The following is a 6,581-nucleotide window of genomic DNA, read 5'->3' on the forward strand; positions in this document are numbered from 1 at the left end:
TAATCAATGTGACAGGTGTGAGAACGCTGGCCTGGAGCTCCCGCGGGTCTAGAGTTTGGAAGAGGAGGAGGTCCCTATGTCCCCTCCCGTCTTTCCTTATGCTGTGTCCACTTGGAGTCCTGGTGGAACCGCCCCTACTTCACCCAAAAGGGGTCTCAAGAAGAGTCGTTCACACCTGAGCCAGAAAGCGCCTCAGTGCCAGGGATTCCTGCCCCCAGGGGTGCCCTCCCGTGAAGCCCCTCACCTAACTACTGCCCCCCTGCTCTCTTTGATCTCCCGGCTCACATTCACTCTCTCAGTGCTCCACGCAGCTGGAAGCACCCACCTCTCAGAAGTCTCGCGTGGCCTACCCACAGGAAGGTCTCAATACCTCCAGTTACCATTATAATCATCACTGCACCTGCACAGAGGTCCTGGGGGTTAGATGAGCGTGAATGCTGCCTGGCCACGCAGGATCGTTACCAGTGGTGATGGGTAATCGCTGGCAAGGCAGAGCCTTGGTCACCCTCCCCTGGACATCCCCTAGGCAGGCCATCTGCTCTGGGCTCCCTCCTCTCACCGACCCAGTGGTCCACCTTGTGTTCCTGTTTCTGAAGGCCCTCTTCTCACCCAGAGGACACAAACTAGGCTGTTCGGTCTGAGGCAATCACACCTGTCACCTCACTGGCGCCTTTAACAATCCTTAGAGGTAGAGTTCTTGCCCCACATCAGAGCGGGCACCAGAGTCCACAGGAGTGGAAACAGGCCCACGGATCTACAGAGGGACAGCCACAAAGCCTGGTCTAGAAGAATTCCGGCATTCCCACCCAGGGCTATCTCTGGTGCAGGGACAGGTGAGGGCTGGAGGCAAATGTTAACCTCCCTTGGTTTTGCAGAGGGTGTGGCCTAGTTAAGACACAGGAGGGAAACGGGAGGAAGTGGTCATTTGGGGGCTGAAGGCTTGGAAAAGGTTCCCCCACACACTTTCTTCCATCCCCTGGTAGGATCACACAGCTCCCACAATCAAACAGCAGTGCCCTGAGGGCCCCTGGGACCGCTTGAGGTGCTGAAATGGTTACCCAGGCTGGTCACAGGCCAGCCCTTCCACACACCACGTCCCTTGGACAGGTTCCCTCTGTCCCTGACAGTCACCTCACATTCCCAGGAGCCCCAGCTGCCCTGCTCCACTTGCCCCCTGCTGCTCTCTGCAGGTGTTCATTCTCCCTGCCCACCTCTCCCAAATTCTGGGGCTCCTCGTATGCCCACCTCAGCCTGCCTCCTCTGGAGAGAGGGCCCTCCCTAAGTGGCCCTTTTGGGATCCTTGGCACAGTAGATTTCCCTTATGTGCCTGTCTGACTTCTCCCCTGGCCTCTGGGCCCTGAGGCAGAACTGTGTCCTAGAGTATCTGAGCCCCCATGCTGGGCACCCAGGCACTTGGGGAACGCACTGTGGAGGTAGGAGTAGGAAGCAGGGCCTCCTCTCCCTTGGCGCCTCCTAGCTTCAGGGGCCCTAGCTTAAGCAGACACCTGAATTGATCCTGCTCTGCCGCTAATTCCGTGAATGACCCTGGGCAAGTCTCTGTCTTACTGGGGATCTGTCTCTCTGTAAAATGGGGAAGTTGAATTCAGTGATTTCTTAGGGTCCTGCAACTTGAACCACCCTTGGTTCCAAGTCCCTGCTATCAGCATTCCAGCTCACCCTCCCAGGCTCCTCAGGCCTCCTGTCCCCAGGAGAAAATCTCAGAGTTGTGTTCTGTGGTTCAAAAGACTTTCCTTTGAGCTGGTTCTCAGTAGAGTGCATTATCTCCCTCACCCCTTGCCCTAACCCTCCACAGGCATCTGCACCCCATTTCTGCCCTCCTGAGGGCCTGATAATACCTTTGGAGGCTTAAGCACTGAAAAGACAATGCCTCTGCACATAATTCAAAACAAAACAACACTACAACAAATAAAAGGAAGTCCAAGATAAACAAGGGCCTATTGTGTAGCACGGGGAACTATATTCAATATCTTGTAATGACCTATAATAGAAAAGAATCGGAAAAGAATATATATTATATTTATATTAAAAAATATATATAAAGAATATATATATAAAAAATGGAATCACTTAGCTGTACACCTAACAAACTAACACAACACTGTAAATCAACTATACTTCAATTAAAAAAAAATGACACAAAAAATACAAAACAGTTACCCAAATGAATTTTGGAAAAAAATAAACTCACTTATCTGAATAAAAAAAGGAAGTCCACAAATTCTGATTTCTCACATGATGACATCTTCAATCTTAAAAATACGTATATCAAAAAAACAACAACAACAAAAAAACGTATATCAATTACTAAATTTTAAAAACTGTTCTGGGACTTCCCTGGTGGCGCAGTGGTTAAGAATCTGCCTGCCAATGCAGGGGACATGGGTTCAATCCCTGGTCCAGGAAGATCCCACATGCGGCGGAGCAGCTAAGCCCATGTGTCACAACTACTGAGCCTGCACTCTAGAGCCCACGAGCCACAACTACTGAGCCCACGCGCCGCAACTAGTGAAGCCTGTGCGCCGAGAGCCCGTGCTCCGCAACAAGAGAAGCCACTGCAACGAGAAGCCTGCGCACCGCAATGAAGAGTAGCTCCCGCTCGCCACAATTAGAGAAAGCCTGTGCACAGCAACGAAGATCCGATGCAGCCAATAAATAAACAAACAAATAAATAAATAATCCATCACTAGTCTAAATAAATAAATAAATAATTTAATTAAAAGTGTTCTAAATGCCTCAACTTTCCTGAGGCCTTGAATGTGTGCTTCATTCACTTTATCCAGCCTCCCCCAACCTATCTGTATGGCCATTTAAGGGAGTACGTATTCCTCATTCCAGGCACTGTGTCCAACACTTTTGAACCATCATCTCTAATGCTACTGAAGTAAGTGTTATTAGCTTCATATTACAGTTGAAGAGACAGGCTCAGAGAGGGGAAGCAGTTACTCAAGGTCCCCAGCTGAGAAAAGGCAGAGCCAGATCTGACTTGGAAGTCCTGGTTCCTACAACTATGAGGCTGCCACTCTCCATAGACCGAGGGCATAGCCATTTCAGAGTGTCCTTGCCCAGATGACAGTGCAGACTTGCGTGTGCTAGCCCAGGTCACCCCTTCGCTCCTTTCCCATTTGGCCTGTATCACCCAGTGTTTATAACCTCTTGCTACAGACAAGTCTTTTTCACAGCTGTGGAGATGTAGGGCGGGGTCTTGACTGGGTGTGAAGACGTGGCCGTCCCAGAGGTCCTGCCTGACACCAAACCCTCCCTGTCTCCCAGCCTTAGTTCTCAGGATTGCTCCCCCAGACTGCCATTCGACGTCAGGAAAGCTTACCCATCCTAGATGGACCCTAGATGCCACTTCCTCCTCTAACATCTTGTTCAGATACAACTGTAATTTCATTCTGCCCTGCGTTCACATGCACCTGCCTCTCTTCCCACTAGATGGCAAATTCCCCGAAAGCAGGAATCACATCTTACTTCTCTCAATGGACCATTTTCCTCTCAAGTGCAAATGGGTATTTGTTGAATGAATGAGTTTATATTATATCTATCTACTAAGTGTGCTCTACCTATTCATCTGTCTATCTGTCTATCTATCTCTCCATCTATCCATCCAGCCAGCCACATGCACACACATAGATAACATTTATTAAGAGCACATTATGCGCCTGTCCCAGTGCTAGGTATTTCACTTTTGTGAAAGTTAAAACATATAGAAAAGCAAAGATTTGGTACTCTTAATATCCATAGAGATGGAAAGTAGATTAGCAGCTGCCAGGGGTTGAGACTAGCTGGGTGTGGGAAAATGAGGAATGATTACAAGAGGTATGGGGTTTCTTTTTGGGGTGATGAAAATGTTCTAGAATTACATTGTGGTGATGTTTGCACAACTTTGTGAAATACTAAAAGCCAGTGAAAAGGGGTAAATTTGATAATAAGTGTATTATATCTCAGTAAAAAAAATTAGGCATTTAATATATTATTTCACTTACTGATAATCCTCCCCACTGTGTGTGTATGTGTGGGTGTGTTCGTATTTTCATTGCCATTTTACGAAACGGGAAACTGAGGAAGGGAAGTGATTCAGAGGGTTGTTGTGAGAATTAACTATAAATAGTTAATGTTTATGGAGCCTAACCTACTCAGTCTAGGGAATCTTCCTAACAGCCCCATGACTTTCAACCCATTTTGTAGACAAGGAAACAGGCTTTGCTGAAGGTCACAAGGGAAAAAGAGAATGGGAGGGACTTCCCTGGTGGTTTAGTGGTTAAGACGCCGCACTTCCACTGCAGGGGGATTTGGGTTCGATCCCTTGTCAGGGAACTAAGATCTCACATGCTACGTGGTGCGGCCATAAAACATAAATAAATAAAATTAAAAATTTAAAAAAGAGAATGGGATTCAAACCCAGGCAATCTGATGGAAGCCTGGCTTACAAATACCTACTTTCTCAAATTAAAAGGACTAGCAATTGTTTGTGAGGATGTGGTGTGCACAGAACCCCATCCACTGCCACCATCACTGTGTGACTTGGCACAATCATTTTGGAAAACTATTTGTCAGTATCTACCAGAACTGAACATCCACGTACCTTATGACCCAGCAGTTCCACAGAAACGTGCACGTATGTGCACCAAAGAGTATTCAGAGCACCATTATTCTTATTAGCTCAATATTGGAAACAACTCAAATGTTTATCAACAGGCGAACGGATAAATATATCACAGCACAGACACACTACGGAATCTTAACACAGCAATGAGACGAACACTCTACCACCAGATGCAACCATATGGATGAATCTCACTGACAGTCTGTTAAGCAAAAGCAGCCTGACATGCAAGTGTGGATGCTGTAAGGCTTCATTTATATAAAGCTCCAAAACGGGCTAATCTCTGGTGTTAGGCTGTGTTTTAGCCTTGGGATGACTAGAAGGGATCAAGAAGGGGCTGCTAACATTTTGTCTCTTTATCTGGGTTCAGGTAACAGGTGTGTTCACTGTGAGTATTCACTGAGCTGGATACTTATGATGTTTACCCTTTCTATATGGACGTTAGACTTACAAGTTTTTTGAAAGAGAGACTCAGTTTGCAGGTGCACATGCAGCCTCACGGAAGCCTGCCTTGGCTGGGGGTGCATCAGGCATCTAGGAGGTGGGGAGAGCGATGGTGCATCAGACCCAGAGGAGGATTTGGAAGGGGGAGAGATCGTTGAGTGAGTTGAGGGAATAGAGGATGGAGAGGTAGATGAGAGTGAGAAAGAGGAGTCTTAGCTGTGTGTCTAACCGGCGGCAAGTTGGGAAGTCATTTCCCCTGTCTGGGTCTCAGTTTCTGTATCTGAAAAATGGATGAACAAATCATGAAGAGACAATTGATAAATATGACTACATCAAAGAGGAAGTTGGACTGGATGAGTTTTCATATCAGAAGCACCCAGCTGTTCTATCAAAAAATATGGGTCTCATCCTATGAGGAAAAAAAAAGTCACTTCTCTTTGCGAAAAGTACACTTCATGCTTACAGACCTTCTGCTTCTATATTTACGTATAGTGATATTACAAGTAGTGTCATACATTTTTTTTTTTTTCAGCCGTGTTGGGTCTTCATTGCTGCACGTGGGCTTTCTCTAGTTGCAGCGAGAGGGGGCTACTCTTCGTTGTGGTGCGCGGGCTTCTCACAGTAGTGGCTTCTCTTGTTGTGGAGCCCGGGCTCTAGGCGCGCGGTCTTCAGTAGTTGTGGCACGTGGGCTCAGTAGCTGTGGCGCATGGGCTTAGTTGCTCCGCGGCATGCGGGATCTTCCTGGACCAGGGCTCGAACACATGTCCCCTGCATTGGCAGGTGGATTCTTAACCACTGCGCCACCAGGGAAGTCCCAGTTCATACATTGTTTTTCATAAATTTATTGATTTTTGGCTGCATTGGGTCTTCATTGCTGCGCGCGGGCTTTCTCTAGTTGCGGCGAGTGGGGGCTACGCTTTGTTGCAGTGCACAGGCTTCTCATTGCAGTGGCCTCTCTTGCTGTGGAGCATGGGGCCTAGGCGCGCGGGCTTCAGTAGTTGTGGCTCGCGGGCTCAGTAGTTGTGGTGCACGGGCTTAGTTGCTCCGCGGCATGTGGGATCCTCCCGGACCAGGACTCGAACCCCCGTCTCCTGCATTGGCAGGTGGATTCTTAACCACTGTGCCACCAGGGAAGCCCCATACATTTTTAAATTATGAAAATACCAAGTGAAAAAATAATCCCAAATAGACTACCTCTGATCTGGATCGAGAACCACTTGTCTTTGTGCTCTGAGACTGTTAAGAGTGGAGGAGGAGGGAAAGGAGGAGGAAACACATCAGAGTATATATCAAGTGAGTATCCAGCTATCGGCCCACCCATTCATTCATCTACCTGGGCATGTATCTATGCATCTTCTCATTTACCTATACATCTATCCATCCCCTAATAGTCAGACTGTCCACCTATCCACGCATTCATCTATCCATTCCTAACCTGTCAATCCATCCATCCATCTCTTCATCCACCCATCCAGCTCCTACCAGTCAATCTATCTGCCCCTCCGTCCTT

The sequence above is a fragment of the Delphinapterus leucas genome, chromosome 15 (assembly GCF_059928025.1).
Source record: "Delphinapterus leucas isolate spDelLeu-1000000601 "Yukka" chromosome 15, BTC_Dleu_Yukka2, whole genome shotgun sequence".
NCBI classification, from domain to species: Eukaryota; Metazoa; Chordata; class Mammalia; order Artiodactyla; family Monodontidae; genus Delphinapterus; species Delphinapterus leucas.